This window comes from Uranotaenia lowii, chromosome 2, assembly GCF_029784155.1.
Source record: "Uranotaenia lowii strain MFRU-FL chromosome 2, ASM2978415v1, whole genome shotgun sequence".
Lineage (NCBI taxonomy): Eukaryota > Metazoa > Arthropoda > Insecta > Diptera > Culicidae > Uranotaenia > Uranotaenia lowii.
Genome location: NC_073692.1, coordinates 80,145,707 through 80,158,866, shown reverse-complemented (window position 1 = coordinate 80,158,866; position 13,160 = coordinate 80,145,707).

Here is a 13,160-nt window from a genome sequence, read left to right as displayed (position 1 = left end):
TTATACTATAATCATTAGTGGGCGTAAATTTCTGATTTAAGGAATTTCATCTTCAGGTTTTCTTATCAAATAAATACTGCTACTACGGAGTTCCTCGAAAGTAGCTTTATTTTTTTATTTGTTTCCGTTATAGTGGTTTTACCATCTTTATGACATTCACGAATTATCGGTATAAGATTCTATGCCGGACTGGCACTTACAAGCTTTCTTATCGCTGGCACTGTCCTCCCAGCGCAACCGTCTTGCATATGTCTGAAAGAAATCAAATAAAACATATCCCACATCCCATTATAAGACATCGGGCGTTATCCAATAGGATAAAAAACCAAAACATGTTATTCTTGTTTCGCTTGAATGTGTTGGTCATGCATCAATTTGCTTGGAAGCTCGAGTCTTTATGCCAATTGTGCTTTTCTAAACATATCGTATTTGGTACTGTGCAGACTGGCCAAGCCTGCCGCAGTGACGCCGTCGGTCCACTTTACTGCCCCAGCCAGGAAAACTACGCAATGTCCCGCTTGGCTCGTTGTCCCGCTCACAGTCGCTCACTTACTGGCTGGCCCGCGTACACGCTCGTGTCGGATGATCAAGTCTCGGTTCTATTCATACATACATCCCCCTCCTGTCCTATCAAGATGAAAAAAAAAATTATTACTAAAAAAAAGTTGTTCGATATACAACAACAGGACCATAAAGAACCTTCAAGCACAATGAAGATGAGCAAGAATTTTTTTTTGAAAAACTGATTTTGATAAACTTGATTTTTTTAAAATTTGATATTTTTAAACCGCGTGTTCAAGAAACTCTGAGAGGGAAAAATTATCATCGAATATCTGCGACTTCTTTTGCTATTCTTGGAAAATATAGCTTATGTTATTTGATATTCAAGCATTTTTTGAAATTTATAATGGATTTTCGTTCCGAATTCTCATTTTCTTCGCATGAACAATAACTTGACTCGCTTTCAAGACATATTGTATTGATCATCTTGAATAACATTCTTAACTTGATTTTAAATATCAAGTCGTTGAAGCTTCCAAGCTATTTTAACAATTCGTTTGACCTAAATTCGTCACACTGCTACTGCAATCCTCTCTTTTTTTATTTTTAAATTTTCAAGTTGTCCTTTCAATTCAATTGGAATCCAAAACATAGTGTCCAAGTTATTCTCTCGACTGGCATCATTATAACATTCATCCCAAGCTGTCTCCTCAACTCTTTTCGATAGATTTTTTATCTTGTTTCAAAATAAATACAATTCTCTTGAGTTTCCGTCCTCTCCTAGATGTCCTCTGAAATAATTTCACGAGTTTTTTCTTCAAATTTTCCTCACAAATCATTCTAAGATGATTTTTTTTACTTCTTTCAAGCTGTCTTTTCAGCCCTTTTATTGGTGTTTTTTTTTATTTATTTCAAGCTGTCCTCTCAACCCGTTTGACCGCCAAGCTGTCCTCTCAAATCGCTTATTGGTGTTATCTTTTTTAAGGAATTTCAAACTATCCTCTCAACACGTTTGATCTTTATTTTATCAATACGTTTAGGCTGTCCTCTCAACTCGCTTATTGGTGTTTTCAATTTATTTCAAGCTGTCCCCTCAACCCGTTAGACCGCCAAGCTTTTCTCTCAAATCGCATATTGGTGTTGGTATTTTAAATTATTTCAAGCTGTCCTCTCAACCCACTTGATCACCAAGCTGTCCTCTCAACTCGCTTATTGGTGTTTTTTAATTTATTTCAAGCAGTCCTCTCAACCCGCTTGATCACCAAGCTGACCTCTCAACTCGCTTATTGGTGTTTTTTTTTTATTAATTCAAGCTGTACTCTCAACCCGCTTGATCACCAAACTGTCCTCTCAACTCGCTGATTAGTGTATTTTTAAATTTATTCAAGCTGTCCTCTCAACCCGCTTGATCACCAAGCTGTCCTCTCAACTCGCTTATTGATGCTATTTTGAAATGTATTTCAAGGCTGTCCTCTCAACTCGCCTGCCAATTTCAAGCTGTCCTCTCAACCCGCTTGAAATTGTAAACATAACCATGCTGACTTGCTTACTATTTCATTATCATTCTTATTTCGGCACTATTTCATAAAACACTTTTTGCTCATTTGCAAAAACACTTGTTATCTATCACATAATGCACAATATTTCTTTTTTTCACTTTGCACGAAATAGCTTCTGAAAATCATCCGGATGTGTTACTTTTTAATTAAACTACGAACTACCCATTTTTCCGCAGTTATTTCGCAATGGGTAATTCAGAAAGTGTCTGATTTTTAAGCAACAGTGCTGGAAATTTGTTCAACGTGAATCGTTGATCGCTTTTGTTTACTTTTCCTGATTCGACTCTATTATAATTTCTCGAATTATCTAGTTCACGAGAAATTACCTGTAACGGTCGCCAAATGTGCAGACTGGCCAAGCCTGCCGCAGCGACGCCGTCGGTCCACTTTACTGCCCCAGCCGGGGAAACTACGCAATGTCCCGCTTGGCTGGCTTTCCCGCTCACAATCGCTCACTGACTGGCTGGCCCGCGTACACGCTCGTGTCGGATGATCAAGTCTCGGTTCTATCCATACACACAGGTACAGTTCACTTTCAGCGCATTTTTGGCATAGAGTTTGCGCCGAGTGACATTGAAATTTTGCAACCTCTACTTTGAGTGTAGTGCTGGCGCAATAATATTTATCTTATCAGCGCATCACCCTTATCTTTTATTTCGGAAGTCCTGCCTTCCAACTAGATTGTCGGAAGTCTGTGTATTGTTGTCAGTTTTCCAACGACGTTTCTAAAATTATTATCTAAAGGCACAATATTGAAAATTCGTTTTACCATCTTTATGGCATTCGCGACTTTTTATCAACGTTGCAGTCGGCGGACAGTTATTGAAAAACTTTTCCGGTACAACTGTGTTCGATGTTAACTCTTGGGCTCACACTCATGGACATCGGCTAATTAACTGCTGTTCAGGATTGCTCTGGAATAACAGTGCGACTTAATTATAATTTTGACTGACTCGAATCAAAAGATCATTTCATCATCATCAAGAATTGTATTATCATTGAAAAATTGAAAACAAAAACCAGTATTTCTCCGCATAACTAAAAAAATATATTTCAGATTCTCCGATGGATACTGTTTTTTTTTTTAATAACGCGTTGATTAGTTGTGAAACTGCTCTAAAATGTAGACATTTTTGTACGCTAAATTTTTCTTTTTTTTTTCAGAAAAAATACACCGCCTTATACACAGTATTTTACAGTTGCAGTGGCGACCGTGACAGGATCTTCCAACTTTATAAACAAAGTCGGAAGATAAATAAAACCTTAATTTGAAGGAAATCTCCGGTTGCTCCAAAGCATCCAAAATGGCGGCCATCGTCAAAAACCGCAAAAAAAAATCCAACGTGAGTGTGATTTTGTGTTATCAAGTCGTTCTTATTAAACAGTGCCATGGTTCACTAAGTTAAGTATTTATAAGGAGAAGCATCAAAACTCAGGTCCGACTTATGCTTTGGAAAAATTCCAGTTCCTTTTTTTTTGTGGTGAGTATTTCCTAGTCATTGTATGCCAGTTCAGGACTGTAAGTTCAGTTTTGGCAATGATCGCCAGTTCAGGACTCTGAGTCCAGTTTAGGCAATGATTGCCAGTTCAGGACACTAAGCCCATTTTAGGCAATGATTGCCAGTTCAGGACTCTAAGTCCAATTGAGGCTATGATCGCCAGTTCAGGACTCTAAGTACAGTTCAGGCAATGATTGCCAGTTCAGGACTCTAAGTCCAATTGAGGCGATGATCGCCAGTTCAGGACTGTAAGTCCAGTTGAGGCGATGATAGCCAATTCAGGACTCTAAGTCCAGTTTAGGCAATGATTTCCAGTTCAGAACTCTGAGCCCAGTTTAGGCAATGATTGCCAGTTCAGGACTATAAGTCAAGTTTGGGCAATGATCGCCAGTTCAGGACTGTAAGTCCAGTTGAGGCGATGATCGCCAGTTCAGGACTGTAAGTCCAGGTTAGTAAATCAATGATTTATCCTGACCAAGCTGGGTGTTCAACGTGGTTGGGCAGAAATATTTCTCTTCTCTTGCGTTCCATCTTGGATAATTTTTCACGCGTTTATTAATCCTGACGAAATTTCCGCTACAAACCTTTCAGATTGAAATGTCATTAGTTGCTCGTTAGCTACTACGGCAATTAGAGGCGCTGCTGTAGTAAATTAAAAAGTTAAAGAGGTTGTATATCAGACACAACCACAAGGTTTACGTAGAATAACGGCATCTTTTTTCAATTTCACAAAACTTAATCAATTGTTTAATACGAATTTGTTTAATTTCTAGTCAACCCTAACCCCTTAACACTACAACATGTAAACCAAATAAGCACCAGCTCCAGCGCCGACTCTCTAAGTAAGCCAAGCCTTAGTTGAATTTTTTTTTCAAGGAATTTAACAGCAAGCTGTCATTTAGTTGAACTTGCATGTGTTTAGTTAAAAAGTTGCTGAGCAACTATTCGAATTCGCTCAAATTTTGTTTTTATATGCCGAAAATATCTAAGCGCAAGCAAAATGAAGGAAAAGTTCAAAGCATAATAACGAAAAAGGGTGGAGCACACGTGGGGATATCGACGAACAAAAGCTTGCTTTGATCCATTGGTTTTCCATCACTCAGAACAATAATAACCCAAAATTAAGAACGCCAGGGCATCAAAACAAAGTTCAGCTGACATTCTTAATTTTGGGGTGTTGTCAATACCCCAAAAAGAAAGTTCGTAGACCGAACTGACCGCCCCAAAAAAATTTCCCTTTGTTTTTGATTTGTTTTGTTGTGTTCCCAAACTACAACATAAGTCGCAATCGAGAAAAATGTCCGGATTACAGGTTGTAAGTATTATTTTAATATACATACATATGCTTTCTGGTTTCTTTAACCTGTTAAAGAATTTCCCAGGAAACGTTTATTCTCCGGACGTCTCTTCTTCGTAAGACGCTGTTTTGCTTCTGCTGCAGGCGGATTGTAACTAAAAAAATTCTAACCTATATTCCGAAAAAAAAACCAGCAGGCCATAAGGAGGAAGAAACTATTCGGGAAATCGGAACTTCCACCCACTGTAGGAGGGAGGGACCAACTTAAAAATTCGCACTATGCTGGAGCCACCCGGAACAGATTGCAGTGACAGAATAAATCACGAGAAGATTTCCCCAAAACCGTTCCATCATTTCCAGTAACGATAGCATAGTTTTCACCAGTTCCAGTCATCCAGTCTAGATTCACCAATTCCAGTTACTATACGAAGGTGAGGCATAGTATTCATAAGTAGTTGCTTGCTAGTGTTATCGCTTTTCTAAATTATCTTCATTTTTCATTTCAGGTATACGAGATTTGTACAGGTTAAACAGAAAATTTCTATCAGTTCTGTTCTACAAACTCAAACAAACGAACCTGGATTAATGCATGCATGCCTCCCGCTGCCAAAAGATTCAATTTTTATCAAATTGCGTTCTCTATTCCGGCCTGGGTGCAGGATGTTTTCATTAATAAAATAAATCTATTGATCCTAAATGATAAAATTTACCTTATTGACTACGTATAATCCCTTTTAATAAACGACTCTTAAATCGAAAAATCCCTGCCGAATGACAACACCCCAAAATTAAGTTGCGAGAATGACGTTTATTCTCAAGTTTGGGAAAACCCCCCCAAACTTATTTTCGTCGGGAGCCAGTTTCATCCGATTTTGCGGCATTACAACTTTATTTTGGGTTGTAGTGGCTAAGAGTGATCCGGATCAATTTAAAGCACACTGCCGGCCAAAAGTTTGGGAACACCACTTTTTAAAACATGAAAACATACTTACCAGAACACATATGTAAAATTTTGTGCAATAGATTGAAGTGTGTGATTATCAAAATAGCTACTTACACTGATTTTTGTTGTTTTAACGTAATCTTTCCTCTTATGGAAATTTTATGCCCTTTAATAGAGAAGATTTCCTAGAATCTATTCACATAATAAATATGCAAATATATCAAACTTTTTGGAGTTAATGTAAACGCGATGAGTTAGCATGTGTCGAGTACTTATGTCCATCTGCATCATGAAAACTTCAAGTAAAGATTGATTATTTCCCGATCATTTTTACCAAGATTTTTCTCGCCTTAAGCGCTGTCATCTTGCGAGTTCTTGTGAATCTGTTGGACTTAATATATAATTTTTGCCAATTACATAACAAGAAAAGATATACAGTATGACATAGATTTGATGAGATATGGACTCCAAAAATTGTGTCCGTCCAAACTTTTGGCCGGTGATGTAGGTACACAAACTACTCTAGGGAAGCAAACAGCAGCGCACACATAATTTTTGGTCGCTCCATCCGACCACCGGGGAAAATGGCCAATAACTTAATGAAACCGGGACGGCGCAATCGTTGCCCTTTTATAACTTCGGATCTGGTGCAGTTTAGATCAACTGTCGAGGATCTTTCGCTCGGGTGTTTTGCGCACCAATTTTTATTTGCGTTTTATTGGTATTGGTGTAGGGGAGGAGCGGGCTATATGCGCCTATTAAGCAGAACACTGATTTAATCAAATATCACATCGAATATGTGTATAAAAACTATATACACGTGTGCAGGCATCTGTTTTCTATACATTGGAGTAATTTTTATGTTAAAATTTTCTTCTGTTTCCAAGAAAATGATTTTATTGTAAGTGCCCGCATGGGTTGATACGATACTCTAAATCCTTTGAATTATTCCTTTCTGATTAAATTAATAGTAACGTTCACTGATGCGTCTTGACTAGACGTGCCGTTGCTAGAAAGGATAAAATAGTATTTCTGGAAGATACGATTAATATTCTGAAACAAAAATTGGTAATTTTTGCAACGCGCCGAAATGATAAAAAATTATTTCTGAAAGATACAATTAATGATATTCAAAATAAGTTGCGCATTTTTGCAACACGCTCCAATTTATCTGCTGTCAGGGAACACGCGGTCAGATTATTTTGAAAAAAAAGTTCTTCGGGGAGAGTTGTTCGTGTAAATTTTCCAAATTCAAGCCGAACGTCGTAAAGGTAAGTTAAATCAGACCTAATTTATTTTGTTCCACGAAGAATTTAATGATTTTACCGCACATTGTTCTAGGTTTGGAGGAAGAACCCTGCTACCGAAGGCAGCGGGAAACAAAACCTGCAGCAGTGCGAATCTATATCAGCCGATAGTGCAGCGGCAGCAAAAGAAAACCGACATCCGCATGATGTTCCCAAAAATCGAGCGGCCACTTCCTCGAGATGGTCAAATCAAACACCGCGATCATTGCAAGCAAAACCCATTGTTATAAATGCATACGGTGCTACGAACAACATCAAGAAAATGTTATCCTGAGCCTCAGTATAAGATAAAAAGTATATAAAATTAAATTAATTACTACGAATGAAATAAATGCATTAAAACGGAGTAAATCTTTTTCATTGTATCCGAAAATCGAATTAAAGTTAGTTAAAATTAACAAAAACCCATAAATCTTTTTATTGTTGAATGAAGATACTCTGTATCTTCATCATTTTATCGGTGGATCATTAAAAAAAGATAACACGTATGATCGAACTGGTTCGAAAAAATGAATCTTCATTTAATCATAACTCTACTTAACGACCCGTTCACTGTATCGTTGAGTGTGTCCAAACGATTCCAATACTATTTATTTAATCTTCCATTTACAATCCATTACTATTAGAGTAATCTTTATAGTGTCTTGGGATAAAGATTACAGGAATGGTCATTTTATGATACTGATTTATGCGGGTGTTGTCTAAAATGCTAAACCTCAAACCGTGCGGGCTAAATGCGCCTATTTATGTTTTGATCAAAATTTCTGTTTTTTGGGCAATATTTCTGTATAATTTCATTGAAACTGCTAGAAAGTAATAATTTTCATACGACAAAGCTGAAGTTTTATAAACATCTAGGTATATTAAAATTTTATGGAACAAAACAAAAGTTAGGGTTGCCATACTATGGAGGCAGCTCATCCATGAGAAAAACTTTATCAAATCTGTTTTTAGATCTTCAATTCTCTCTTAAGATGTTATTCAGAGCATAGATTTGAAGATTCAATGATAAAAATCATTTATTTATTCAATTTAAACTGTTATTTTGGGATTGAGGCATTTTACAAACATGATGGGGGCATACAAAAACACTCTTTTATTGCACTATATAATCATTATTAAACCTCCACAAAAGCTGAAATATGTTTAATTTCTTTAGTTCATTTGATTAAGAAACAAAAACCATCCTAATTTTTGTTTTAAGCTTCTTTACGTATAATTTTTAAAAGTCGAAATATTACATCAAAATGTATCAAAACCTAGTATGATTTTTTAAATTTTTTTGGGTTTGTAAATTCATAAAATTCTTTCTTGCCTTATGTTCTAAGCGTTGCACCCTCAAAATGCATTGGTCAGATAAGCTGTCTAGTCAGCCATTTCATCAAACAGCCGTAGGGTCATTTAACCCGATAGGCCCATTTAGGAAACCTTTCCCCTACCAACACATAGCCGACCCAAAATGAAGTATGGAAAAGATATCCGATAAAGAGGCGTTTTTCGTGACGCGAGATCCGTTCGCGAATTTCAATTTGCCCCCCTATAGTGTTGCCGTAAGACGTTATTCTACGTCAAAATAACAACTCGATACTAAGTGGTTCGAGCCTTTATAACTACTTTAAGTAGAAATGCTATTCAATTTTTTTTTCTATCAAGAATAGATGCTAAACTTGGCTTCAAGTCCATACAGTTCTCAGTTGCTCCGGCGACACCACTGGGCGGTATACCCGTCAAAAATATAATAATTTCTACGAATTAATTTGCCCACACAGTTATTAACATGTTACAGCTGTAAAGAAAGGGGAAATACGATCACTGCAATAAAACGTCGTCGTCGTCATCGTGAGAGAAACGATGAAGGAAAAAATATGAAAGGAAGTGCTGCAGAGGAAAAATTCCTACACAGGAAATGTGAAGAACAGACTGGTCCAAAGAAGTGCGGGGATAATTCCCCTATGCCAAGTTGCCCTCAGACCGCGACTGTTTGGGAGTTGAATTTCGGTCAACCCATTCTTTTCAAACAAAAATTAGTATAAAATCATCAAAATATTGTTTTGCTTGACTGGCTTTCCCGAAAACGTGAAGATCCGTGAATAGAATTTATTCATCCAAAAAATTTTATAAATGAGCTGAGTTGTGAAGGCAATTGATGTTATGTACGATATGAGTTGTTTAACTTTTGAACGCTATTAAAGCTTATTAATTCTTCTCAATCATATAGCCAATTTTTAATGTTTCTTCTTTAGTCATTTACTAACTTCTTCAAAGCTTTCATCATTTTTCCATTTCCATTCTCAAAAGCTTCTCACGGAAAGATTTGTCGTATATGTGTTCTCTCAATCAAACGTAGACCGGTCTAGTGGGACGAATGCTTTGTAAAGTGAGAACAAAGACGAGCTCTGCCTTGTTGCTGGGGAAGATTTTAATTACGTCCAAAAACATGAACGTGACAAGCAGCGACCCGGGCAAGCCAAGAAAAATAAACAGGAATAAAGGTCTATTGCAACTTGTATACTTATTCACCGTTTCGAAGTTTGATTCGCGTATTTTGTTGGTTTTTCTGTGCATTTTGCACCCAGCTGATGCAAAAGTAAGAAGGGTCGCGGCGTCACATGAAACAAATTGAAGCGTGCGTATGACAATGTTGCACGTGAGCTAAATTTTGAGGGTAAAGAGAAGTTTTTACTGTTTTCATGGGTTATTTATTAATTTATTTATTTTCATAGTACTCCATCTCACGACAAGAATTGATGAATAAAATTCCTAAAATTCACTCGGTCCATGGCAACCGTTCTCCAATATCTAAAACGTCCCACATTCGCCAAATCGCACTCCACTTGGTCTAACCACCTCGCTCGTTACTCCCCCGCTCGTCTTGTTCCTACCGGATTCGAAGCGAACACCTGTTTTGCAGGACAGTTTTCCGGCATTCTCGCAACATGTCCTGAACGGCGTATCAGTCCAGCCTTCACCACCTTCTGGATACTGGGCTAGCCGGAGAGTCGCACGAAGATGGTTCTTAATCGTCGCTCGAATACTTCGAGTGTACGCAGGTCCTCATCGAGCAATATCCATATCTCGTGCTCGTAATGAACAACCGGTTTCATGAGCGTCATGTACAGGTTACACTTTGTGGGAGTCTTCTCGACCACGACTTCCGCTGATCATTCGCCGCCGTATCTCACGGTTGGTGTTATTGTCTGTGGTCACTGTGAGTCGAGATATACAAAGTCTTCGACTATCTCCAGCTCGTCGCCGTCGATCGTGACCTTGTTATTACTGGACAAGCAAGTTCGGTCGGTCTCAGTTCCGCAGACCACGGACGTATTATTCATCAACCCAATCTTTCCTGCTTCACGTCTCAGTTTGCGGTAGATCTCCTCTATCGCCGCAGATGATCTGCCGACTATATCGATGTCGTCGGAAAAGTATATAAGTTGACTGGATCTATTGAAAATCGTGCCCCGCATATCGCCGACCTCTCGTCTAGTAAAACCTTCTAGCGCCACTTTGAACATCGTGCATGATAGACCATCGCCTTGTCGAAGCCCCCTGCGTGATTCAAATGAACTCGATAATTCACCCGAAATCCCCACACAGCACTGCGTTCCATCGATCGTCGCCTTGATCAGTCCGGTCTGCTTCCCGGAGAAGCCGTTCCTGTCCATGGTCTTCCAAAGCTCGTCACGGTCGATCGTGTCGTATGCGGTTTTGAAGTCGATGATAGATGGTGCATAAGGACTTGGTGTTCACAGCATTTTTGGAGGATTTGCCGTAGTGTGAAGATCTGGTCCATCATAGACCGTCTCTCCTTGAAGCCGGCCTGATGACTTCCCCCGAATTTGTTTGCTTGTGGCGTTAGGTGGCGGAGTAGGATTCGGGACAGCACTTTGTAGGCGGCATTTTGACAGTGATCGCTTGGTAGTTCTCACAGTCCAATTTGTCGCCCTTCTTGTAGATGGAGCATATTAAATATCTCCTCCTTCCACTCCTCCGGTAGCTGTTCTTTGTCCCAGATCCGGACCATCAACAGGTGTACTCCGTCGGGATGGAAGAACACAGACATATAGGATCTCAAAGAAACTTCATGTTTCTATAAAGATATCTGAATACTAAACGATAAGCGTACATCTTGCAAGTATACGCTGGCTAATATACACTGTATCAAAAAATTGTCCGTACAGCACGTACCTTGAAATCCAAACGATCAAAAAGTGCAAGTTTTCAGTCAATAAAAATACTACAATTACATCATTCGCTACAGAAACTAGTCCTTTTTGTAGATCAGTATTAAAAATGTTTATGAATTAAACCTTAAAAATAATCCAATTCATTTTGTATAGAAAGTCCCAAAAACGACGTCAAAAAATTGTCCGTACACTGAAAACCTTTGTCAAATATTAGTCAAGTAAACAGTTATATGTCAGTCTGTCAAACGTAGAAACGTGAATTGAATCTCAGCAAAGACAATTTCCAGTTGTCTGAGCGATAAATACGGTAAAATGAACTTTATTTAGCATAAATCAGTAGATTTCAACAATTTGTGGATTAAATTAACAGGAAAATGTCTGTTCCTCACAATAAAAAATACCCGTTGACATCCGGAAACTGATTGTTGACCTGAAGAATGACGGTAGCTTCCTGTAGACGCGTAATATGACTGATAAATCTATTTATTTTTCTGCGTTAATGAATGTCAAATTTCCGGTGCCATTTGCGCTGAAAGCATACCACACCATTACATGGCCACCACCGTGCTTAACTGTCCGTCACAATGTTTTTGGATTCAATTCAGTATTTGGATTACTCTTACATGGTCGGGATTCGACCAGACCGAACTGAACGCCATCAACATTTTTCCGATTCACTCGAGTCTAATGTACACATATTTTCAACTATAGACAAAATCAGTCAAACTCAAAAACCAGAATCAATAGTTTGTCATCCAAGGAACGCATTCCAGTAAATTATTTCAGATTTTTTGGTTTCGCATAAGAATAACAGGAGTTTCAAAATCTGCAGTTTAAAAATTTTCTCATGGCGTTCAGTTCGGTCTGGTCGAAGGCAGGCCACATGTCCGTCAGACCCAAAAATATTAAACTAGCTTTCGTCAGTGAATATGACGTTCTGCCAGAACTCTTCCGGTTCCAGGACATACTTTTGAGCGTATTCCAGCCGCTTTTTCTTATTTTTAGCAGATTTGAACGGCTTCTTCAGAGCAACACGAGCTCGGTATTTTTTCTCCTGTATGTTTTCAAAATTTTTCAGGCTGTCTGCTAGTTTCGGGGCACTGATTTTAGGATTCTGACTGATTTCCCTGACAATGATGCGATGGTGACGGTCCGTAAGCTTCAGTTTGCGGCCTCTTCCTGGAGTGGTCTCCAGGGAGTTAGTCTTCTTAAAGTTCTGAAGGACATACTGAACCGACGATCGTGGCCGATTTACTATACCTGCAATTTCGGACAAGCTTTTACCGTCATTCTTCAGGTCAGCAATCAGTTTCCGGATGTCCACGGGTATTTTTTTGTGAGGAGCAGATATTTTCTTGTTATTTTTGTGGATTTAATTAACAGGAAAATGTCTGCTTTTCACAAAAAATACCCGTTGACATCCGGAAACACGAAAATCTACTGATTTATGCTAAATAAAGTTCATTTTACCGAATTTATCGCTCAGACCACTGGAAATTGTCTTTGCTATGCGTTTGACAGACTGACATATAACTGTTTACTTGACTAATATTTGACAAAGGTTTTCTGTGTACGGACAATTTTTTGACGTCGTTTTTGGGACTTTCTATACAAAATGAATTGGATTATTCTTAATGTTTAATTCATAAACATTTTTAATACTGATCTACAAAAAGGACTAGTTTCTGCAGCGAATTATGTAATTGTAGTATTTTTATTGACTGAAAAAGTGCACTTTTTGATTGTTTGGATTTCAAGGTACGTGCTGTACGGACAATTTTTTGATACAGTGTATAACAAATGCTGAAGAAAGTGTTTTCTGTACACCCTAACCGAGATTCGATCTCGTGATCGTTGGCTTAAAAGA